This window comes from Bos javanicus, chromosome 10 (genome assembly GCF_032452875.1).
Source record: "Bos javanicus breed banteng chromosome 10, ARS-OSU_banteng_1.0, whole genome shotgun sequence".
Classification (NCBI taxonomy): Eukaryota; Metazoa; Chordata; class Mammalia; order Artiodactyla; family Bovidae; genus Bos; species Bos javanicus.
Window position 1 is genome coordinate 4,975,206 of NC_083877.1, and position 25,977 is coordinate 5,001,182.

Sequence of the window (25,977 nt, forward strand, 5' to 3'; positions counted from 1 at the left end):
TTTTAATTTCATGGCTGCAGTCACCATCTGCAGTGATTTTGGAGCCCCCAAAAATAAAGTCTGACACTGTTTCCACTGTTTCCCCATCGATTTCCCATGAAGTGATGGGACCGGATGCCATGATCTTCGTTTTCTGAATGTTGAGCTTTAAACCAACTTTTTCACTCTCCACTTTTACTTTCATCAAGAGGCTTTTGAGTTCCTCTTCACTTTCTGCCATAAGGGTGGTGTCATCTGCATATCTGAGGTTATTGATATTTCTTCCAGAAATCTTGATTCCAGCTTGTGTTTCTTCCAGTCCAGCGTTTCTCATGATGTACTCTGCATATAAGTTAAATAAACAGGGTGACAATATACAGCCTTGACGTATTCCCTTTCCTATTTGGAACCAGTCTGTTGTCCCATGTCCAGTTCTAACTGTTGCTTCCTGACCTGCATATAGGTTTCTCAAGAGGCAGATCAGGTGGTCTGGTATTCCCATCTCTTGAAGAATTTTCCACAGTTTATTGTGATCCACACAGTCAAAGGCTTTGGCATAGTCAATAAAGCAGAAATAGATGTTTTTCTGGAACTCTCTTGCTTTTTCCATGATCCAGCAGATGTTGGCAATTTGATCTGTGGTTCCTCTTCCTTTTCTAAAACCAGCTTGAACATCAGGAAGTTCACAGTTCACATATTGCTGAAGCCTGGCTTGGAGAATTTTGAGCATTACTTTACTAGCGTGTGAGATGAGTGCAGTTGTGCGGTAGTTTGAGCATTCTTTGGCATTGCTTTCTTTGGGATTGGAATGAAAACTGACCTTTTCCAGTCCTGTGGCCACTGCTGAGTTTTCCACATTTGCTGGCATATTGAGTGCAGCACTTTCACAGCATCATCTTTTAGGATTTGAAACAGCTCAACTGGAATTCCATCACCTCCACTAGCTTTGTTCATAGGGATGCTTTCTAAGGCCCACTTGACTTCACATTCCAGGATGTCTGGCTCTAGGTCAGTGATCACACCATCGTGATTATCTGGGTTGTGAATATCTTTTTTGTACAGATCTTTTGTGTATTCTTGCCATCTCATCTTAATATCTTCTGCTTTTGTTATGTCCATATAATTTCTGTCCTTTATCGAGCCCATCTTTGCATGAAATGTTCCTTTGGTATCTCTGATTTTCTTGAAGAGATCCCTAGTCTTTCCCATTCTATTGTTTTCCTCTATTTCTTTGCATTGATCGCTGAGGAAGGCTTCTTGTCTCTTCTTGCTATTCTTTGGAACTCTGCATTCAGATGTTTATATCTTTCCTTTTCTCCTTTGCTTTTCGCTTCTCTTCTTTTCACAGCTATTTGTAAGGCCTCCCCAGACAGCCATTTTGCTTTTTTGCATTTCTTTTCCATGGGGATTGTCTTGATCCCTGTCTCCTGTACAATGTCACGAACCTCATTCCATAGTTCATCGGGCACTCTATCAGATCTAGGCCCTTAAATCTATTTCTCACTTCCACTGTATAGTCATAAGGGATTTGATTTAGGTCATACCTGAATGGTTTAGTGGTTTTCCCTACTTTCTTCAATTTAAGTCTGAATTTGGCAGTAAGGAGTTCATGGTCTGAGCCACAGTCAGCTCCTGGTCTTGTTTTTGCTGACTGTATAGAGCTGCTCCATCTTTGGCTGCAAAGAATATAATCAATCTGATTTCAGTGTTGACCATCTGGTGATGTCCATGTGTAGAGTCTTCTCTTGTGTTGTTGGAAGAGGGTGTTTGTTATGACCAGTGCATTTTCTTGGCAAAACTCTATTAGTCTTTGCCCTGCTTCATTCCGTATTCCAAGGCCAAATTTGCCTGTTACTCCAGGTGTTTCTTGACTTCCTACTTTTGCATTCCAGTCCCCTATAATGAAAAGGACATCTTTTTTGGTCTTGTAGGTCTTCATAGAACCGTTCAACTTCAGCTTCTTCAGCGTTCCTGGTTGGGGCATAGACTTGGATTACTGTGATATTGAATGGTTTGCCTTGGAAACGAACAGAGATCATTCTGTCGTTTTTGAGATTGCATCCAAGTACTGCATTTCAGACTCTTGTTGACCATGATGGCTACTCCATTTCTTCTGAGGGATTCTTGCCCACAGCAGTAGATATAATGGTCATCTGAGTTAAATTCACCCATTCCAGTCCATTTCAGTTCGCTGATTCCTAGAATGTCGACATTCACTCTTGCCATCTCTTGTTTGACCACTTCCAGTTTGCCTTGATTCATGGACCTGACATTCCAGGTTCCTATGCAATATTGCTCTTTTCAGCATCAGACCTTGCTTCCATCACCAGTCACATCCACAGCTGTGTATTGTTTTTGCTTTGGCTCCATCCCTTCATTCTTTCTGGAGTTATTTCTCCACTGATCTCCAGTAGCATATTGGGCACCTACTGACCTGGGGAGTTTCTCTTTCAGTATCCTATCATTTTGCCTTTTCATATTGTTCATGGGGTTCTCAAGGCAAGAATACTGAAGTGGTTTGCCATTCCCGTCTCCATTGGACCACATTCTGTCAAATCTCTCCACCATGACCCGCCAGTCTTGGGTTGCCCCACAGGCATGGCTTAGTTTCATTGAGTTAGACAAGGCTGTGGTCCTAGTATGATTAGATTGACTAGTTTTCTGTGAGTATGGTTTCAGTGTGTCTGCCCTCTGATGCCCTCTTGCAACACCTACCGTCTTACTTGGGTTTCTCTTTCCTTGGGCGTGGGGTATCTCTTCACGGCTGCTCCAGCAAAGCGTAGTCATTGCTCCTTACCTTGGACGAGGGGTATCTCCTAGCCATTGCTCCTTACCTTGGACGAGGTCAGAATTCAAGAGAACTGTATTTTTTTCCAGCGGGGAAGGGGAAGTGCTGCTAGTGTGGCCAGAGGGCAAAAGAGTGGAGCAAGGGAGGCTAGGATGGGAGGGTGGGCCAGGGAGCAGGAAGATGGAAGGCCTGTTTTCCGGAAAGAGGATAGGGCAGGGTGGCAGAGAGCCAAGAGCACCCGAGCCGGGAAGCCAAAGCCTGGGTCCCAGAGAGCAAAACTCGAGCCCACCTGGCTTCCCCTGCCTCATCCCCGCCTCCGGGTGGGCAGGACGACAAACCGAGGCAAGACGTCCATTCCTCGCACCCCCCGAACGATCCCCTCCCACACACCGCCCTCCCCGACGGCCGCCGCTCCACTCTGGGCTGCAAGTGGACGGAGGGTCTCGGACACCCGTGATCCCCGGCGATCCCCGCCGCCTCCGTCCGCCAGCAGGCCCCCGAGCCCCCGTTCCTTGAGCGAGTTCCCTGCGGCAGTGATTCGGACCCCTGAGATCGCGACCCGCGCGCTCCCCCTGGTTCCGGACGGTCCCGCCACACCCTAGTCACCTCCCTCTGGCCCTACAAATGCGCCCACTCCCCGTCGCTTCTCCCGAAAGCCATTTCCAGCTGCTCTTCCTTCTGAGGCCTGCTCGCCCACCTGCCCAGGTAAGTGAGGTTAAGGTTATTTCCATGACATCACATACGTTCCTAATTGGCCTTATTGTAAACTCATGCGGTGCTTTTACTAGTGTGCATCCCTGAGCGCCCCCCATACCCCCACATACCGTATAGGAACCAGAACCCCCAGGGAGAGGAGGCTTGGGAATCCACACGTTAAAACGAACGCCCCCAAGTAGGTCTCATGATCAGCTGAGTCTCAGAAACATTGCTTTACCAAGTATACACACACACACACACATATAATTTTAAAAATACTTTTTATTAATATACACGTATTTGGTAACTTCAGATTTAGAACACTTTGAGTCAGCATAACAAGGTAAACTACTCTTCAATGATAAAGATTTGAAATGGGGAAAGAGATTCTGAACTGGTTCATATTAACCTCCCTGTTCAATTTGTATCTGTATCTTGTCCAGTGACAACTCATTTTCATATTAAAAAATAATCAGGCGAATTGACATTAAACTGTCTTTCCCTTTTATCTCCTCTTGTCCTATCGTCTTAAACATTAGATGAGAGAATCTGATTTAAAACATGTTGGCAGATTATGGTGGCAAGTATTCCAAATAAAGCAAAAAATAAATACACATATTTATTAAGCAGATATCTCATACTGCTCTTATGGAAGCCTAGTAAAGTCTTTGATGAAGTCCTTTTTTTGTAAAGCAGTTTATTTCATCTTGATCTAATGCCAATTCAATATATTTTTAAAAAGCCTTTTGCAGTCGATTATTGCAAAAATAAATTGATGTGAATTGTCAGAAACTTACTTTGTAAGTGTCTAGTTCTATCACAGACTGAACAAAGCTCTTTAGTTATTTGAACTAAATTAAAATTAACAAGGAATAGAGCTGTACCATCTGATTAAGGAAACTGTCTTGTCAGTGAAATAGGATTTTTTCTCTTCTTGGGGATCCTTCAGTGTTGACCAGTGCGTCTTCATGAATATGTATAGCAATTGTAAGGAAAGCTATTTCATAGGTTGTTTAAAATATAAACTGAAGGATTTAAAGTCACTCAGTATTCCTTTACACAAGGATTTATTCCATGCAAGTAGAATGGCATATCACATCAATTTGCATAATAGTTTATCTGAGTTTAATTTGTAAGAGAAAGAATCAGTACCTCCCCCCACCCCGCAATACGAGTCCTGGATGCAAACTCTCAGAAAAATCACTTGAGCTCTCCTTTATATATTTATGTACTTGTTGTGGAGAGTGAACAATGCCAAGGTGGGTATTTTGTGGTTATCGTGGATTGTAGTTCTCTAACGCCTCGGAAACGTGAACACACAGGCAGGACTGCAGTGTTTGGCCACGCAGGCTGTTACACAGGGTGCTTTTCATGGGGACTATCCCATAAAGAGGAGACTGAAAAAGTTGGCTTAGAGCTCAACATTCAGAAAACGAAGATCATGGCATCTCGTCCCATCACTTCATGGGAAATAGATGGGGAAACAGTGGAAACACTATCAGACTTTATTTTGGGGGGCTCAAAAATCACTGCAGATGGTGACTGCAGCCATGAAATTAAAAGGCACTTACTCCTTGGAAGGAAAGTTATGACCGACCTAGATAGCATATTCAAAAGCAGAGACATTACTTTGCCAACAAAGGTCCGTCTAGTCAAGGCTATGGTTTTTCCCATGGTCATGTATGGATGTGAGAGTTGGACTGTGAATAAAGCTGAGCGCTGAAGAATTGATGCTTTTGAACTGTGGTGTTGGAGAAGACTCTTGAGAGTCCCTTGGACTGCAAGGAGATCCAACCAGTCCATTCTGAAGGAGATCAGCCCTGGGATTTCTTTGGAGTGAACGATGCTAAAGCTGAAACTGCAGTACTTTGGCCACCTCATTCGAAGAGTTGAGTCATTGGAAAAGACCCTGATGCTGGGAGGGATTGGGGGCAGGAGGAAGAGGGGACGACAGAGGATGAGATGGCTAGATGGCATCACTGACTCGATGGACATGAGTTTGAGTGAACTCCAGGAGATGGGGATGGACCGGGAGGCCTGGCGTACTTCGATTCATGGGTCGCAAAGAGTCGGACACGACTGAGTGACTGAACTGAATTGAACTGATACTATATATGCTATATTATAATATATACTCTACTATACTGCCACCACTCCCCCGGGAGCACAGCAAAGTGGCTCTTCTATTATAGCAGGTGCCCTCGATGTGTGGATTTATCTTGTATAAAATAATTAACAGAATAGCCCTACATCGTGCTTTTTCCCCTTGAACTGTTTCTTTTACCTTCATCCTCTGTGGTGTCTTTTAAGAGCAGACTACAGTTTTCAGGTTAGTTTGAACAGTACTCCAAATATATTATCTGGTCAAACCAGTTTTCATACTTTGTTTCTCATAGTCGACATTTTAATCCTAGATTGGATTATTCTTTTTCATATTCACACATTTCCTACAATTTTGCTTTTTCCGTAATCTTTATCACTCTGTTACCATCACTGTCTATGTGTGTCTAACAAGTAGTTTATTTTGTGTTTACGGTTTGTAGTTTCAGCAGAATTTCCCTCCTCACTTTGTATGGTTCTTTTAAAATTGGCCAATGCTTAAATCAGATATAATAAATTCAAAGAGATGACTGGTTTTAATTGTTATTCCTTGGATAGTGAATTCAATAGCCCTGAATGCTTAATAGATATACTACTTAGTGACCGTTCATTCATACATTCGAGTACATCCTGTCTACCAGCTACTTTACTGGGTGCTAAGGAGACTGGTTCCAAATAGGAAAAGGAGTACGTCAAGGCTGTATATTGTCATCCTGCTTATTTAACTTATATGCAGCGTACATCATGAGAAACGCTGGACTGGAAGACACACAAGCTGGAATCAAGATTGCCGGGAGAAATATCAATAACCTCAGATATGCAGATGACACCACCCTTATGGCAGAAAGTGAAGAGGAACTCAAAAGCCTCTTGATGAAAGTGAAAGTGGAGAGTGAAAAAGTTGGCTTAAAGCTCAACATTCAGAAAACGAAGATCATGGCATCCGGTCCCGTCACTTCATGGGAAATCGATGGGGAAACAGTGGAAACAGTGTCAGACTTTATTTTTCTGGGCTCCAAAATCACTGCAGATGGTGACTGCAGCCATGAAATTAAAAGATGCTTACTCCTTGGAAGGAAAGTCATGACCAACCTAGACAGCATATTCAAAAGCAGAGACATTACTTTGACAACAAAGGTTCGTCTAGTCAAGGCTATGGTTTTTCCTGTGGTCGTGTATGGATGTGAGAGTTGGAGTGTGAAGAAGGCTGAGCGCCGAAGAATTGATGCTTTTGAACTGTGATGTTGGAGAAGACTCTTGAGAGTCCCTTGGACTGCAAGGAGATCCAACCAGCCCATTCTAAATGAGACTTGTCTGGGTGTTCTTTGGAAGGAATGATGCTAAAGCTGAAACTCCAGTACTTTGGCCACCTCATGCGAAGAGTTGACTCATTGGAAAAGACTCTGATGCTGGGAGGGATTGGGGGCAAGAGGAGAAGGGGACGACAGAGGATGAGATGGCTGGATGGCATCACTGACTCGATGGACATGAGTCTGAGTGAACTCCGGGAGTTGGTGATGGACAGGGAGGCCTGGCGTGCTGCGATTCATGGGGTCGCAAAGAGTCGCACATGACTGAGTGACTGATCTGATCTGAAGGATACAGTGGGTAAGAAAAAAATTCATAACCCTGGGATATATGAAGTAGAAAGAAAATGCAGGCTACTTAAACTGTCATTCCTCAGATCCAAGCTCTCTATCCAATCTGCCTTCCTCTTTTCAGAGTCATCCTGTGTTTGTCTAACCTTTTCACCTGTACTTCCTCAGAGAAATGGGAGAATGTCTGCCCCGTCTTTTTGGAGGTGGGAGTCCCTTGTGGTCTTTGGTACAGAGATAGTGCTTATCTCACAAAAGGAGTTGTGGATCCCTCTCTCTCTTTTCCTTCTCTGGGGAGGCTTTGTTTCAGATGACTGTGGTTTCTGTAAATGTTTGCTGGAACTTGCCAGGGAAACCACTGAATCTGAGGTTGGTTGGTTGGTTTTTATAAGAAGGTGTTTAATAATATATACATTTGTAAAAACAGTTAGATTCTATCCTAATGTCAATTTTGGAATTATCCATTAAATCTGAATTTTCACATTTGTGAACATAAGTTTGTTCAAAGTAAACTCTTATTATCATTTTTCACTATAAAATATTTCCCCAGATTTTAGTTATAAACTGCTCAAAGGGTGGTACAGACCAATATCATTCAATCAATTCCTTTCTCCTAAGTTAGTCAAGGAGAAGGCAATGGCACCCCACTCCAGTACTCTTGCCTGGAAAATCCCATGGACGGAGCAGTCCATGGGGTCACTGAGGGTCGGACACGAGAGCGACTTCACTTTCACTTTTCACTTTCATGCACTGGAGAAGGAAATGGCAACCCACTCCAGTGTTCTTGCCTGGAGAATCCCAGGGACGGCGGAGCCTGGTAGGCTGCCGTCTATGGGGTTGCACGGAGTCGGACACAACTGAGCGACTTCACTTTCACTTTTCACTTTCATGCACTGGAGAAGGAAATGGCAACCCACTCCAGTATTCTTGCCTGGAGAATCCCAGGGACGGGGAGCCTGGTGGGCTGCCGTCTATGGGGTCGCACAGAGTCGGACACAACTGAAGCGACTTAGCAGCAGCAGCAGCAAGTTAGTCAAAGTTGAATTATAAATATTCTAACGCACACAAGTATGATGCAGAAAATGGAAACACATGTGTATTTAGTGGCAGCAATTAAAAAAAAAAAAAAACTGCCACCAGAAGTGTTTCCCATCTCTTTCCTAAGTTTTATCTGAAGCCTTACCTGAGAGGTCTGAGCCAGACCTGTTTCTTCACCTATAACCAGTATGCTCCCTGCAGCAGTAGCTGAAAAAAGTGTTGATACAGCTCACAGAATGTCTCCACTGAAATAGAATACAAATGAGCTAGCTTTGGGGACTTACTACAAACCAGCCCCAGAGAGAAAAGAGAGAAAAGGAGGAAGGGAGGCAGGGAGGGATGCTGCTTTTTGAACTAATTGAGATTCAGAATCCTTCTAGCTTTGAAATATCTCCAGTGTACTTGGCATCAGAGTAGCATTAAATTATAGGATTTCTACAACTTTTGCATATATTCTTGGAAGATGAGGTTCATTTGCATTTTGCAGTTTTTAATAGTCCTGTTTCCTAAAAGCTTTGTAAAGTTATATGCATGGTGTTGGCTCCCTCTGCTGGCCAGTCCTATGTTCTTTGTAAGTTTTACACCGAGAACAAAAGCACCACTATGGAAACAGATTTGGGTTTTTCCCCTGCAAAGTTTATTGGAATTTTTCCGTTTAATGCTTCCAAATCTATGACAGTCTTTCAATTTTGTAACCACATTTTTATTCTGGTGCTTTCTTTTCCTTCAAAGTTATAATTGAAAACAAAGGCTACATTTAGCAAAAACATAAAGTTTAGAAAGTATTTCAAATAAAAATGTGTGGCTCTGTTTATCTTGACTTTTTCTCAAGCTCTCTGTGGTGAAGGTACCAGTTATGCAGACTGATGCCATTGCATGTACCCATGGCAACGCGAACAGGTCCAGCAAGCTCCTCAGCTGCTCGCCATTTAAACTTCAGCCATTTGAGCTCACCACCTCCTCATCATTTGAGGAGTGTTTCTCTCTCTTAGAAAGGATAGAGGTCTGCCAACACAGATAAGTTTGACATTCCGTCTCCCCTACCCCAAATTTTCATTACAACTTCTATTCTTTTCTTGCCTCCATGCCTCTAGCTTCTCTCCTGCCAAAGATGTGACCTCTGGATCCCATCTCCCCTGATTCTTCTGGATTCCCACTGTATTAATTGTTGTTATTTCTCTTTCTTTTCTGTATCTCTGCACTCTTATTCTTTGTTAGCTTTTCATGATCAGCATATAGACATGCTTATATCTGTTACAGTTTTTGAACTGCAAACAGTCTAGCTAATTTAAGCCAAAAAAGGATCCTCCACGCGTGAGGTAATGTGTAAGAGCCCACTTTGGAAAGAGCAGGTTCTTTGTGGAGCTGGGGAGCAGTGCACAGAGGAAAGTGACCTCAGGACCAATTGTCAGGAGCTCGCTGAGCTGGGAGAAAGAGCTGAGTTGTCAGGAGTTATAGCAGCCAATTAAGGGGACAAAAAGGAAAGAATTAAGTCTTTAATCACTTACTGAGATGGTAATATGCAAGGGGCTAAAACCAAGCAAAGTACCACACCCCTGTCACCCTGTTCTCTTTTCTCCGTAGTAGAGGGTCAGGTGGACTGGGCAGTCATTGGAGGGCATCTTATGGTCCACAAATCCTAAAGAAAAGGTTCCTGAAGGTTTATGGGCCCTGGGATGGGGTGTGAGAGGACTAGGAGTGGATGAATACTGGGTATTGAGTCAGAGTTGGGGAAGATGTCTTCAGTTCAGTACAGTCACTCAGTTCTGTCTGACTCTTTGCAGCCCCATTGACTGCAGCACACCAGGCCTCCATGTCCATCACCAACTCCCGGAGTTTACTCAAACTCACGTCCACTGATGATGTCCATCGGTGTCCATCATGTCCACTCATGTCCATCGGTGATGCCATCCAACCATCTCATCCTCTGTTGTCCCCTTCTCCTCTCGACTTCCATCGTTCCCAGCATCAGGGTCTTTTCCAGTGAGTCAGCTCTTCGCATCAGGTGGCCAAAATATTGGAGTTTCAGCTTCAACATCGGACCTTCCAATGAACATTCAGAACTGATCTCTTTTAAGATGGACTGGTTGGATCTCCTTGCAGTCCAAGGGACTCTCAAGAGTCTTCTCCAACACCACAGTTCAAAAGCATCAATTCTTCAGCGCTCAGCCTTCTTCACAGTCCAACTCTCACATCCATACATGACCACAGGAAAAACCATAGCCTTGACTAGACGGACCTTTGCTGGCAAAGTAATTTCTCTGCTTTTCAATATGCTGTCTAGGTTGGTCATAACTTTTTTCCAAGGAGTAAGCGTCTTTTAATTTCATGGCTGCAGTCACCACCTGCAGTGATTTTTGCGCCCCCCAAATTAAAGTCCCTCACTGATTCCACTGTTTCCCCATTTGCCATGAAGTGATGGGACTACATGCCATGATCTTAGTTTTCTGAATGTTCAGCTTTTAGCCAACTTTTTCACTCTCCTCTTTCACTTTCTTCAAGAGGCTCTTTAGTTCTTCACTTTCTGCCATAAGGGTGGTGTCACCTGCATATCTGAGGTTATTGATATTTCTCCCAGCAATCTTGATTCCAGCTTGTGCTTCCTCCAGCCCAGTGCTTCTCATGATGTACTCTGCATATAAGATAAATAAGCAGGGTGACAATATACAGCCTTGATGTACTCCTTTACCTATTTGGAACCAGTCTGTTTTTCCATGTCCAGTTCTAACTGTTGCTTCCTGACCTGCATACAAATTTCTCAAGAGGTGGGTCAGGTGGTCTGGTATTTCCATCTCTTTCAGAATTTTCCACAGTTTATTGTGATCCACACAGTCAAAGGCTTTGGCATAGTCAGTAAAGCAGAAATAGATGTTTTTCTGGGACTCTCTTGCTTTTTTGATGATCCAGTGGATGTTGGCAATTTGATCTCTGGTTCCTCTGCCTTTTCTAAATCCAGCTTGAACATCTGGAAGTTCACAGTTCACGTATTCTTGAAGCCTGGCTTGGAGAATTTTGAGCGTTCCTTTGCCAGTGTGTGAGATGAGTGCAATTGTGTGGTAGTTTGAGTATTCTTGGGACTGGAATGAAAACTGACCTTTTCCAGTCCTGTGGCCACTGCTGAGTTTTCCAAATTTGCTGGCATATTGAGTGCAGCACTTTCACAGCATCATCTTTCAGGATTTGAAAGAGCTCAACTGGAATTCCATCACCTCCACTAGCTTTGTTCGTAGTGATGCTTTCTAAGGGCCACTTGACTTCATATTCCAGGATGTCTGGCTCTAGGTGAGTAATCACACCATTGTGATTATCTTGGTCATGAAGATCTTTTTTGTACAGTTCTTCTGTGTATTCTTGCCACCTCTTCTTAATATCTTGTGCTTCTGTTCGGTCTGTACCATTTCTGTCCTTTATTGAGCCCAGCTTTGCATGAAATGTTCCCTTGGTATCTCTGATTTTCTTGAAGAGATCTCTAGTCTTTCCCATTCTGTTGTTTTCCTCTATTTCTTTGCATTGATCGCTAAGGAAGGCTTTCTTATCTCTCCTTGCTATTCTTTGGAACTCTGCATTCAGATGCTTATATCTTTCCTTTTCTCCTTTGCTTTTCACTTCTCTTCTTTTCACAGCTATTTGTAAGGCCTTCTCAGACAGCCATTTTGCTTTTTTGCATTTATTTTTCTTGGGTCATGGTGTAGAGTTCTGACAAAATGTGGTCCACTGGAGAAGGGAATGGCAAACCACTTCAGTATTCCTGCCTTGAGAACCCCATGAACAATACGAAAAGACACAAAGATAGGACACTGAAAGATGAACTACCCAGGTGAGTCAATAGGTGCTGAATATGCTACTGGAGATCAGTGGAGAAATAACTCCAGAAAGCATTAAGGGATGGGGCCAAAACAAAACAACACCCAGCTGTGGATGTGACTGGTGATGGAAGCAAGGTCCGATGCTGTAAAGAGCAATATTGCATAGGAACCTGGAATGTTAGGTCCGTGAATCAAGGCAAATTAGAAGTGATCAAACAGGAGATGGCAAGAGTGAACATCGATATTTTAGGAATCAGTGAACTGAAATGGACTGGAATGGGTGAATTTAACTCAGATGATCATTATATCTACTACTGTGGGCAAGAATCCCTTAGAAGAAATGGAGTAGCCCTCCTAGTCAACAAAAGAGTCTGAAATGCAGTACTTGGATACAATCTCAAAAACGACAGAAAGATCTCTGTTCGTTTCCAAGGCAAACCATTCAATATCATGGTAATCCAAGTCTATGCCCTGACAAGTAATGCTGAAGAAGCTGAAATTGAGCGGTTCTATGAAGACCTACAAGACCTTCTAGAATTAACACCAAAAAAGATGTCCTTTTCATTATAGGGGACTGGAATGCAAAAGTAGGAAGTCAAGAAACACCTGGAGTAACTGGCAAATTTGGCTTTGGAATACAGAATGAAGCAGGGCAAAGGCTAATAGAGTTTTGCCAAGAGAACGTACTGGTCGTAGCAAACACCCTCTTCCAACAACGCAAGAGAAGACTCTACACATGGACATCACCAGATGGTCAACACTGAAATCAAACTGATTATATTCTTTGCAGCCAAAGATGGAGAAGCTGTATACAGTCAGCAAAAACAAGACTGGGAGCTGACTGTGGCTCAGATCATGAACTCCTTATTGCCAAATTCAGACTTAAATTGAAGAAAGTAGGGAAAACCACTAGACCATTCAGGTATGCCCTAAATCAAATCCCTTTTGATTATACAGTGGAAGTGAGAAATAGGTTTAAGGGACTAGATCTAATAGACAGAGTGCCTGATGAACTATGGATGGAGGTTCGTGACATTGTACAGGAGACAGAGAGCAAGACCATCCCCCAAAAAAGAAATGCAAACAAGCAAAATGGCTGTCTGGGGAGGCCTTACAAATAGCTGTGAAAAGAAGAGAAGCCGAAAGATGTCTTCAGGATTCCCTAAATGCTGGATGAAGCACAAGCTGGAATCAAGATCACTGGGAGAAATATCAATAACCTCAGATATGCAGATGACATCACCCTTACGGTAGAAATCAAAGCGGAACCAAAGAACCTCTTAATGAAGGTAAAAGAAGAGAGTGAAAAAGCTGGCTTAAAACTCAACATTCAGAAAACTAAGATCATGACATCCGGTCCCATCACTTGATGGCATATAGATGGGGAAACAGTGGAAACAGTGACAGACTTTATTTTCTTGGTCTCCAAAATCACTGAAGATGGTGACTACAGTCATGAAATTAAAAGATGCTTGCTCCTTGGAAGGAAAGCTATGACAAACCTAGACAGCATATTAAAAAGCAGAGACATTACTTTGCCAACAAAGGTCCATCCAGTCAAAGCTATGGTTTTTTCCATAGTAGTCATGTATGGATGTGAGAGTTGGACCATAAAGAAGTCTGAGCACCGAAGAATTGATGCTTTTGAACTGTGGTGATGAAGAAGACTCTTGAGAGTCCCTTGGACTGCAAGTAGATCAAAGCAGTCAATCCTAAAGGAAATTAGCCCTGAATATTCATTGGAAGGACTGATGGTAAAGCTGAAGCTTCAATACTTTGCCACCTGATGCAAAGAGCTGACACATTAGAAAAGACCCTGATGCTGGGAAAGATTGAAAGCAGGAGAAAAGGGGGATGACAGAGGATGAGATGGTTGGATGGGATCACTGACTCAATGGACCTGAGTTTGAGCAAGCTCTGGGAGATGATGAAGGACAGGGAAGCCTGGCGTGCTGCTGTCCATGGGATCGCAAATGGTCGGACACAACTGAACAACTGAACAAAAACAACAGGGGCATTTACATTATGGAAGTTGGAGACAGGTTGCCCTGAGAATTGGAAGTGACCTCGAGCTGTTTAGGTAAGGAGATCCATGGAGAAGCTGACAAGCTTCCCAGCAGCTGGGGGAACATCGCCCTCCTTTGTGGGGAGGAAATGGGCTGCACAGCACAGCATCCCCCCTGCCCCGGTGATCTAGAGATGCTGATCTGAGAAAGCCCAAGGAGATGATGATGTTTCTAAGTTTTATACCTGTCATTTTAACAGCCATATTTCCTTTATAATTCAAAAAGTTGCAAATAGTTAATTTTTTTTAATAAACCTCTTCTAGAACACTTTTAGAAAACAGAAAAATTGCAGATACCATGCAGAGAGTACCCCACACCCAATTTCCCCAGTTATTAACATAGGTTAATACAGCATATTTGTTACAATTAATGAACCAACTAATGTTACAGTTAATGTACCAATACTGATACATCAATATTAATGAAAACCCATACTTTTTCAGATTGCAAAGGAGAAACTACTCAATTCTAGATATAGAACTGAGAATGGGCAGATGAGATTTGATTGGATTGTCCTGTATGGATACAACAATGAGGAAGCCGGGTGAAGGATCAGACAAAGCCCGTGTTGTTATGCGTGGCTCTAAGGGGGCAGGTGAGGGCCTCTCTGGCTGTTTGGCTGGTTTGAAGCACTGCTTTGTCTTTGGTAATGCTACTCCGACTGTTCCTGGAGCATAATAACTATGCCGTCTGGCCAATTTATTAATCTAAGCACACAGTATAGAGAAAGCCTTTAAAAACCTTGTGTAAATAACAGGGAGTTACACTGAAGAGACATATGATTGCATTCGCTTCAAATGCAATTAGTATTCATAACTTATTTTGGACTTTTCGTTGAACACAAAAATATCTTAAGTAAATTTGATAATAATTAATAAATTAATATTACAAGTTACCATGAGAATGATGTTTATACTTGGATCAAAGTATTTTTATTGATATGTGACCCTTTCAGTAATATATTAAAAAATAACCTGAATGTGTAACCAGTTCACTTTGTTCTCATATTTTTAATAATAACTTTATTGTTTTTATATTATTAGAAATTCAAGCAGTACAGAGAAGTACAAAGTAGAGGGTAAAAAATTATAGAAAATCTTACCAACCTGAAATAATACTGAAAACATTAGCCAAACCAAATTCCAGTAACCTCTGCTGCTGCTGCTGCTGCTGCTGCTGCTGCGTCGCTTTAATTGTGTCTGACTCTGTGCGACCCCATAGACAGCAGCCCACCAGGCTCCCCCATCCCTGGGATTCTCCAGGCAAGAACACTGGAGTGGGTTGCCATTTCCTTCTCCAATGCATGAAAGTAAAAAGTGAAAGTCAAGTCGCTCGGTCGTGTCCAACTCTAGCGACCCAACGGACTGCAGCCCACCAGGCTCCTCTGTCCATGGGATTTTCTAGACAAAAGTACTGGAGTGGGGTGCCCCCAGTAACCTCTAGATGGATATTTTTCTAGATCTCAGTCTATATGCAGTTTTTGAAAGCTATATATGCTATATAGAAATAGTTTTATCAAAGTGGATAAGGAAGGAAGAGAAATGGAAGAAATTTCAGATTGGAAAAGTTGTTTCTTTGACAAAGTCAAATATTCCTCTAAGGCAGAGGTCACAAACTCAAGCAGCTTTAGGACCAATGAACCAATGACAACATGACTTGTGAAGTAAGCTGTGGATATTAAATTGCTGGTATTATTTTCAAAATAAAAAGTCTCTCTGATTACATTGGCAACGTCACCACTGAGTAGGTCAAAGAAAATGAAGAAGTAAAATATTTCCGTAGTCCATTAGCCATATTCAGCCGACAGCTCCCTAGGCTGTTACTCTTACAAAGATTATTGAAGGCAGCAGGAGAAGGGATGACAGAGGATGAGATGGTTGGATGGCATCACCGATTTGATGGACATGAGTTTGAGTGAACTCTGGGAGTTAGTGATGGACAGGGAGGCCTGGCGTGCTACACACCATAGGGTTGCAAAGAATCGGACATGACTGAGCAACTGAACTGAGGAAGTTACAGTCAATTTATCTTTTAAGTAATGTATTTCACTTAAGATAGAATTGACTGATACCATGCCATGAAAGATTAAGAAACCAGTACTCTTAAAATTTTATTTCACTTATTTTGTGCATTATATAAATTAGCTCTTTTATCTATAGATTAAATTTATGTTTTCAAACATTAAAATATTTAGATTTAATTTCATAAACATAATTCCCACTTTAACTCTTGGTTCTAAATGGACTTCATGTTCACTGCATGTTATCGCATTTTCATTCCTGTAACTCTTTATTTTGATAATCTCTTGATTGGCTTGTTTTTAACTATCAGGTTTCCCAAAAAGAGCTCATGAAAACTACAAGTACGATTATATTTGAGAATATCAGACTTTTGCTTTAATAAGTGAATAGCATTGTGGCTGAAAATTATATGCTTTTCTCAAAATCTGCGGACATTGCTGTGGAAAAGTCTGAGACTTGTTGACGTCTTTCCTTTTGGGACTTAGTTTTTTCACCTAGATTCCTGAAGCATGTATTCTTTATCCTTGGAGTCTGGTAATTTCAGCAGAATTTTTCCCAGCATCATCATTCTATATCAGGTTCTTCCAAAATACAATTTTACTCTTCCATCAAAGTACAGACTCAGTTTTCCCCACATTATAGGAGTATATATTCACTGTGATCATCTCATAGAGGGGAGATGGGCTCCCCAACCCAAATTTGGTTTTCTGCTGAGACTGATGGTATCCCACATACACTCCAAGAAGACAGGAAAAGGCTTATTACTTACAACACGAGGCTTTCCGGGGTGAGCGGGACACGCTCCCAACTAGTCCAGAAATGGAGATAGCAGGGGAGGTGGCTGGCTTGGGGCTGTATGGTGTTTAGGGAGGGGAGACCAGGAGGAGAGTTCTGTACAGTCAGGGGCTTGTGCAGTTTGAACGCCCCGCCAGTGCCAACGGAGGGACGGATGGGCCTTCCTCATCAGTCTGCCCAGATGTGGGTCGGAAGGGAAGGGGGTGAAAAGGGGCTTGAAAACTGTCCCCAGTCACAGAAAAAATGGAGTCAGACTATTACAGAGACTGAATGTATCTGTGTCTGTCTTTACTGGGCTCTTGCTTTGGGGACACAGTTATCCTCAGGTTGACTTTTCTTTGCTCTCAGCATCTCCTTTGTGTTTGTCTGTCCTTTGCATTTGCTATGAATAGCCCTTCCTTTCTGTCGATAATTCAATTTGCAATTGTATCTAGTCTGTTTCTTCCAGTTTCTGATTTACATTTTGGGAAATGGTGTGCTTTCAGTCCTCCATTTCTTTCTTTCATTTTGCAATGCCTTTTACACCTAATTTTGTTGTTTCATCAGGTTATATTTTAGCTCTTGTTCCACTGAGTTTATATTTGTAATTAAGTTCTGTCTTGAGCAATCACGTGGCAGCTGGCATTTTCTTCTATCAGGATATATTTTATCCTAGATGGAATTTTTCATCTGCTCCTTGTGTGCAGTATACCTTTTTTCCCTGCTTTATTGGTCTACTTCTCCCCTCCCCGAGGGTCACTAGAAGACTGCTTCCTGGGGGTTCCTCCATCCCCCATGGAGCCCTGCATCTGCCTTCACAGATGTATCTTCTCTAAGGCTGTCCCACGATTCCCCCTGGCTGACAGTTGGCACAGTCCCCACACCCTCTGCTCCTCCCCAAGTTGGAGACTATAAAGAGAATTCTGGCTTGTGGATGCCTTCTTTTCATAGCACTGTTTCAGCAGTTTGGGGATCATCTCTAGGATACACGTTACGCAATACAGATGCTCGTTCTTGTCTTGGCAGATGCTTATTTCAAGTGTGTTATTAAACGCGGCGTGGTGCTTCCCTGCTTGCTTGCTGTTGATGGGTGGATTTTTTTTTTCTGTCTCCTATTTGTGGTATTTACTGTTTTAATATCCTTTACTAATCATTGAGTAAAGGGAAGTCGGCAGTTGTGCCTCTGTGGGTGTGTCTGTAAGGGAAGCATCATCCAATTCTTTTCAAATTGTGCTCACTGATGAAAATTACTGAAGAAACCACTCAAGGTTTCACACATCCTATGTGTGAATATCTGTCCTGTTAACAGCACAGGTCTCTGAGAGGTTGAGTGGAGGAAATTAGGTGCAAATGAAAATGGAAAGGTGATAATTTGAAGTGGTTTTCAACTTTAAGTTTGAGAATAGACTAGAAAGGGGATCTGTTCATATATCACAAAGTGTGTGTATATATATATATATATATATATATATATATATATATTTTTTTTTTTTTTAAGTTTTAATAAAAATTTCCCTCCTGTTCCCTTCCGCACTCTCCATTCAGGTAAAGGTGGGTGAACATAAATACTGTTTGTGTGAACAAATGTGCCCGTGCCCTTGATACTGTTCCTTCTTTTTTAAAAAAATCTAATTAATGAACTTATTTTTGGCTGCACTGAGTCTTTGCTGCTGTGTGTGGGCCTCTGGGTTGCCGCGAGCGGAGGCTCCTCTGTTGCAGTGTGCGGGCTCCTCGTTGCGGTACCTTCTCTTGTTGTGGAGCACGGGCTCCAGGTGCGGGGGCTTCAGTGGTTGTGGGACCTGAGCTCAGCAGCTGCGGCGCGCGGGCTTCATTGCTTCACAGCATGTGGAATCTTCCCAGGCCAGGGATCGAACCTGCTTCCCCGGCACTGGCAGGCAGAGTCAGTTCCACTGTACTACCAGGAAGTCCAAAACTATTCCTTCTTTTCTTTTTTTCCCTAAGCTTCCTGCTTGCTTTTCACCTCACATCCTGGTATGCAAATACTCAAGGAATAGTTTCCATTTATGCTTTCTTGATTCCTAATGTATCTCACATTAAATAGGAACATGCACAAAACCAACTCATAAATTAATATATGTGACTTTAAAACTTCATTCCCCTGAGAGTCTGGGGAGAAAACATGGAAACATTACATGTTTACCATCTAGAAGGTTGTTTTTCCCTTACACCCAACCGACTCACTTTCACTTATGAGGCAAATGCTGACGACAGAGCTAAAAACAGGTCTAGAAAGTGTGACTGAGGCTGGTGTGAAAATGAGGAGGTGGCGGGAAGGAGGAAACCTGAGCCAATGGCTTCTGCAAGCGACTGTTCCAAGCAGCCAAGTGTGGCTTTTGTGTTTGCTCGTCATCTGGGGATGGGGCATGGGTGGCGGGCAGTTCTCGTCCTCTGCCAGGATGTGACTCTAAACAACCTTTGGTCGTGAGTTGTAGGACTACAGGCTTTCACATTGTTAGGGACCTGGGCCAAATCCTTAGCTAACCCATAGCCAGAATGACCTGGGTTGTAACAAAATGCCTGTACCCCTCAATTTGATGATATATATCAAGAGCTTATTTAAACAGTCATTTCAGCTAGACTGGCCTCCTCAGGCTCAGATACTGTTCTAATGGCTGAGTAGGTATTATTCTTCCTCCAAAGATAATCGTTCACATCTGTGGCTGGAATGGATTTGGACTGGATTCTTTGATGTAGCCAAGGTTGACTTAAGTGTTGGAGGAGACTTCTTAGGGGGAAAAAAGGCCCCCACTTTGGCTCTACTTCACTGAGCATTGAAAATATATATCATGCCTAGTGGGGAGAAGGCAGTTGCAGACTAAGGCTACATTGCAGGACACTGCCATGGGGACCTTAAGAAGGAATTCATCAAAAAGGAGGGGCTCCGAGGTCTTCCCTGGAGGTCCAGTGGTTAAGACTGTGCTTCCAATGCAGGGGATGCAGGTTCGATCCCTGATCAGGGAACTAAGATCGTATGTGCTGTGCAGCCTGGCCACGCCACCTCCCGCCCACCCCCACCCCCTGCCAAAAAAGAAATGGAGGGGCTACTGGGACAAAGGTCATACCGAGTTCTCAGGATGCAGGGCAGGGCTGTAACCAATCTCACTCCAACCTGTGCTCTGATACATTTTGATAAAACAACTAAGCACACGCGAATAGAAAAGTTGCATCAATCAAAAATCAAAAGAGCTGAAGCACTCAAGGCCAAGCAGCTCTTGTGCTGAGATTCCGCTCTAAGAGTAAAACTGTCTTCAAGTTGTATACCTCCAGAGAAGGAATGCTTACCCCACTGAGTCCCAGGCTTCGGCCTGCTGCTGACTTTCTCAATAATGTGACCCCGGAAATGCTGAATTATTCCTGTGATCCTAGAGCCCCTGCAACTTGCTGCCAGGCTTGGCGGGGCAGGGATTGGAAAGGAGATCTCTGAGGTGAATGTGGGCAGGCTTTGGGCCACGGGCTCTTTTGTACAGCTCTAGGACTCACTTTCTACTCTACCCAACTGGTGGGAGCTCTAGATTTTCCAGTGGCTGCCTAGATGCTCCAGGTGACATATCTTAGGGTTCAAGGGAGGTGTGAACCATTGGCTAAATCTGGACCAAAATAAGACAGCAGATTGGAGAGAGTTTGCAGACAAAAATTTTGCCTCCACTGTTCTCTCTTGGCTATTGCAATATACAGTACCTTGTTTCAGACGGTGAAGAACCTGCCTACAAGGCAGGAGACCCAGGTTCAATCCCTGGGTCAGGAAGATTCCCTGGAGAAGGAAATGGCAGCCCAGTCCAGTATTCTTGCCTGGAGAGAATCCCATGGACAGAGGAGCCTGGCGGGCTACATGGGGTTGCAAAGAGTCAGACACGACGGAGCGACTAATACTTTGAACTTTTTAACTTTCAAGACAGCAGACTGGAAAGAGTTTGCAGAGAGAAAATTTTTCCTCCACTGCAATCTCTTGGCTATTGCAGCATACAGTGCCTTAAGATAGTTTCTCTCAGAAATAAGCCAAGTTTTATCTAAGTCACGACATCAAAAAAGAAAGAAGGAAACAGAGAAGCTAGGTTTCGAAGCTGGGATAAGCTGGATAACATACCACCTTGCATTTGCTTGCTTGCTTCCTTTCTTTGCCCTCATTCCTGGTTCCCTACAGGCACAGCCCCCAGTGAAACACCAGCATGTAACTCACGTTGCTTTCTAGAGAACCCAGGCTAACACAGAATATAAAAAAGAGGTGAGTTTGGCAGAAGTTTGCAATAGAAGCAAGAGTATGGAAGAAAATTTGGGGCACTGAGCAGGTTTAATAGACATAATAGATTAGGCGCAGCAGATCTAGACTCTGGGTCCATCATAAAGATGAATTGATGAGTTGTGGGGTTAGGAGTAAAGTGTGGTTACGGAGTTATGCCTCCAAGAGGTACACTTCATGTTCTCCAGCAGGTGGCAACAGGAAGATAACTACCAGGACTTTTCCATGTAGTTTTGGATATGTATGCCTATACTCCAGAGATTACAGAAATATTGGCTGACAGTCTCATTTTGGGGGTGGAATTATTCACTGCATTAAGCCTTTATAGGAAAAAGAAGTAATAAGTGATCACTCCATCAGTGAATATGAAGAGAAATAATATGAGAGTCTTCCGTGTCCACTGGACACTCTTTTGCTAAAACCTTGGAAGTCTGTGCTTCGTTTTATAAGGGAAACTGCAACGATTCTCGCACATATGAATCAGGCTGTTTAACCTTCACCACAGCCCGGGGCGCCGAAGTTTTTCTCACCTCCCGTTTGCAGATCGGGAACAGGAAACTTGGTGCGGTAAAGTGCTCTGTTTCAGGTCACACAGGTTCAGGGCTCAAGCCACCCTGAGGCTCTTTGGCTCAAAACCCCTACTATGGTTTCGAAGGGAACTGAGGAGGAGATTAACCTCTCCTAGAGATTCAACATAGTTTTAGCTGGTTAGCAGCTCACCTTCAGGCAATGAACCAAGACATAAGGGAAATGATTCAAAAGTTGATGGAATTGGGACTCTATTAAAATGGTGTCAGGTAAGGTATTCTGTGTTTGTGTCAGAGACCTATAATTTATGTAGATTCACATGCACTTTTTCTTTTTTTCAGATACTGCATAAATTGGGAAATGTGTGGAGTGTTGTGGAACCAAATGTATTTCCATGTGTTCAACACACTGTACCATTGACTCAATTATCCATGTGGGGATTGGTGGTGTTAGTCGCTCAGTCGTGTCCAACTCTTTGCAACCCCATGGACTATATAGTCCACCAGGCTCCTCTGTCTGTGGGGATTCTCCAGGCAAGACTACTGGAGTGGGTTGCCATTCCCTTCTCCAGGGGAATCTTCCCGACCCAGGGATTGAACCCAGGTCTTCGGTATTGCAGACAGATTCTTTACTGTCTGAGCCACCAGGGAAACCCATGTGGGGATTATTCACTTTAAAAAAATTGATTAATTTAATTGGAGGCTAATTACCTTACAATATTGTAGTGGTTTTGCCATACATTGACACGAATCAGCCATGGGGGTACATGTGTTCTTCATCCTGAATCCCCCTCCCACCTCCCTCCCCATCCCATCCCCCGGGGTCATCCCAGTGCACCAGCCCTGAGCACCCTGTCTCATGCATTGAACCTGGACTGGCGATCTATTTCCCATATGGTAATATACATATTTCAGTGCTACTCTCTCAAATCATCCCACCCTCGCCTTCTCCCACAGAGTCCAAAAGTCTGTTCTTTACATCTGTGTCTCTTTTGCTGTCTAGCATATGGGGTCATCGTTCCCATCTTTCTAAATTCCATATATATGTGTTAATATACTGTATTGGTGTTTTTCTTTCTGACTTACTTCACTCTGTATAATAGGCTCCAGTTTCCTCCACCTCATTAGAACTGATTCAAATGTATTCTTCTTAATGGCTGAGTAATATTCCCTTGTGTATATGTACCACAGCTTTCTTATCTATTCTGCCAATGGATATCTAGGTTGCTTCCATGTCCAGGCTATTGTAAACAGTGCTGTGATGAACACTGGGGTACACGTGTCTCTTTCAATTCTGGTTTCCTCAGTGTGTATGCCCAGCAGTGGGATTGCTGGGTCATAAGGCAGTTCTATTTCCAGTTTTTAAGGAATCTCTCCACACTGTTCTCCATAGTGGCCATACTAGTTTGCATTCCCACCAACAGGGTAAGAGAGTTCCCTTTTCTCCACACCCTCTCCAGCATTTATTGTCTGTAGATTTCTGGATAGCAGCCACTCCGACCGGCATGAGATGGTACCTCATAGTGGTTTTGATTTGCATTTCTCTGATAATGAGTGATGGTGAGCATCTTTTCATGTGTTTGTTACTTATCTGTATGTCTTCTGGGAGAAATGTCTGTTTAGTTCTTTGGCCTATTTTTTGATTGGGTCGTTTATTTTTCTGGTATTGAGCTGCATGAGCTGCTTGTATATTTTTGAGATTAATTCTTTGTCAGTTCCTTCATTTGCTATTATTTTCTCCCATTCTGAAGGCTGTCTTTCTACTTTGCTTATAGGTTCCTTCGTTGTACAAAAGCTTTTAAGTTTAATTAGATCCCATTTGTTTATTTTTGCTTTCATTTCCATTACTCTGGGAGGTGGGTCATAGAGGATCCTGCTGTGATGTATGTCGGAGAGTGTTTTGCCTGTGTTTTCCTCTGGGAGTTTTAGATTACTCACTTTTAATTTGCAATCTGGCTTCTCCTTTCAGTTAGGATGTTTCAGGGCTGCTCTTGGAATGCCAACTAATTAAAATAATTTAAGTAAAACATAATTAGTACAAAAATAAAATCCAATCTTTTCTCAGCTCCTGAAGATTCTGCAGCTGAAATGTAACTCTAATTCATCCACTATCGTTTCATTCTCCAGCACCATTTTACTGCAGAGAACTTTATTGCTTTTCATGGGTTATCGCAGTAGTTCCCTTATCTGGCTTTACTGCTTACCTCTTCCCCATCAATAATCATTCTGCTGACAGTAATCTTCAACAAACAAACACACCTCTCAACACAAAACTTTGCTTGAATACATTTAATGACCCACCATTTCTCATCAGATTGACTATACATACCAAACCGATCATTTAAGGCTTCTTCATGCCCCCTGCCCCAGGAAGTTTGCCTGATCAAACCTCCATGTCTTATCATTCTTCCCAGCTCTGAATCCTCTTAATGCACTAGATGGTTTTCTCTAAGGGAGACTAAAGTATTCCTGAACTCGTGTTGTCTTTCTGCTCTCCTGCCCTTTTATTAAAAAATTTTTTTTATTTTTATTGAAGTTTAGTTGTTTTACAATGTTGTATTACTTTCTGCTATACAGCCAAGTGAATCAGATACACACACACACACACGCACACACGCACACGCACATACACACACACACACATACGCGTGTCCCCTTTGCCATCACAGAGTACTGAGCAGTGTTCCCTGTGGTGCACAGCAGGTTCTCCTTTGTTTCCTATTTTCTTACATAATAGTGTATATCTATCTATCTATCTCAATCTCCCAGTCCATCCCAGCCCTCACCCACTTTCTCCCTTGCTGTCCATACATTTGTCCTCTACCTCTGTGTTTCTATTTCTGCTTTGCAAATAGGTTCATCTGTACCATTTTTCTAGATTCCACATATATGCGTTTATATTAAGTATAGTCTCCGCAGGAATTCATCTCAGCTACTATGCAGTACAGTAGCAAATAGATGGGGAAACAAGGGAAACAATGACAGGCTTTATTTCGGGGGGCTCCAAAATTACTGCAGATGGTGACTGCAGCCACGAAATTAAAAGAGGCTTGCTCCTTGGAAGGAAAGCTATGACCAACCTAGACAGCTTACTGAAAAGCACAGAGATTACTTTGCTACAACACTCTGTCTAGTCAAAGGAAGTCTACCCTGAATACTTGTTGGAAGGACTGATGCCGAAGCTGCAGCTCCAATACTTTGGCCACCTGATGGGAAAAGCCGACTCATTGGAAAAGACCCTGATGCTGGAAAGATTGAAGGCAGGAGGAGAAGGGGACGACAGAGGATGAGATGGTTGGATGGCATCACCAACTCAGGGGTCATGAGTTTGAGCAAACTCTGGGAGTTGGTGATAGACAGGGAAGTCTGGTGTGCTGCAGTCCATGGGGTCGCAAAGAGTCGGACACGACTGAGGGACTGAACTGAACTGTGCAGTACCTAGCTTGGTGACTGACCAAAAGAGGTGCAACAAATACTTGCCTACTTAACTAACGGCTCTAGGTGACTCACCTAGAGCCAGACATCCTGGAATGCGAAGTCAAGTGGGCCTTAGGAAGCATCATTACAAACAAAGCTAGTGGAGGTGGTGGAATTCCAGTTGAGTTATTTCAAATCCTAAGAGATGATGCTGTGAAAGTGCTGCACTCAATATGCCAGCAAATCTGGAAACCTCAACAGTGGACACAAGACTGGAAAAGGTCAGTTTTCATTCCAGTGTCAAAGAATGTTCAAACTACCACACAGTTGCACTCATCTCACATGCTAGTAAAGTAATGCTCAAAATTCTCCAAGCCAGGCTTCAACAGTACGTGAACCATGAACTTCCAGATGTTCAACCTGGATTTAGAAAAGGCAGAGGAACCAGAGATCAAATTGTCAACATCCGCTGGATCATCGAAAAAGCAAGAGTTCCAGAAAAACATCTATTTCTGCTTTATTGACTATGCCAAAATCTTTGACTGTGTGGATCACAACAAACCATGGAAAATTCTGAAAGAGATGGGAATACCAGACCACCTGACCTGCCTCCTGAGAAACCTGTATGCAGGTCAAGAAGCAACAGTTAGAACTGGACATTGGAACAACAGACTGGTTCCAAATCAGGAAAGGAGTACGTCAAGGCTGCATATTGTCATCCTGCTTATTTAACTTCTATGCAGAGTACATCATGAGAAATGCTGGGCTGGATGAAGCACAAGCTGTAATCAAGATTGCCTGAAGAAATATCAATAACCTCAGATATGCGGATGACACTACCCTTATGGTAGAAAGTGAAGAAGAACTAAAGAGCCTCTTGATGAAAGTGAAAGAGCAGAGTGAAGAAGTTGG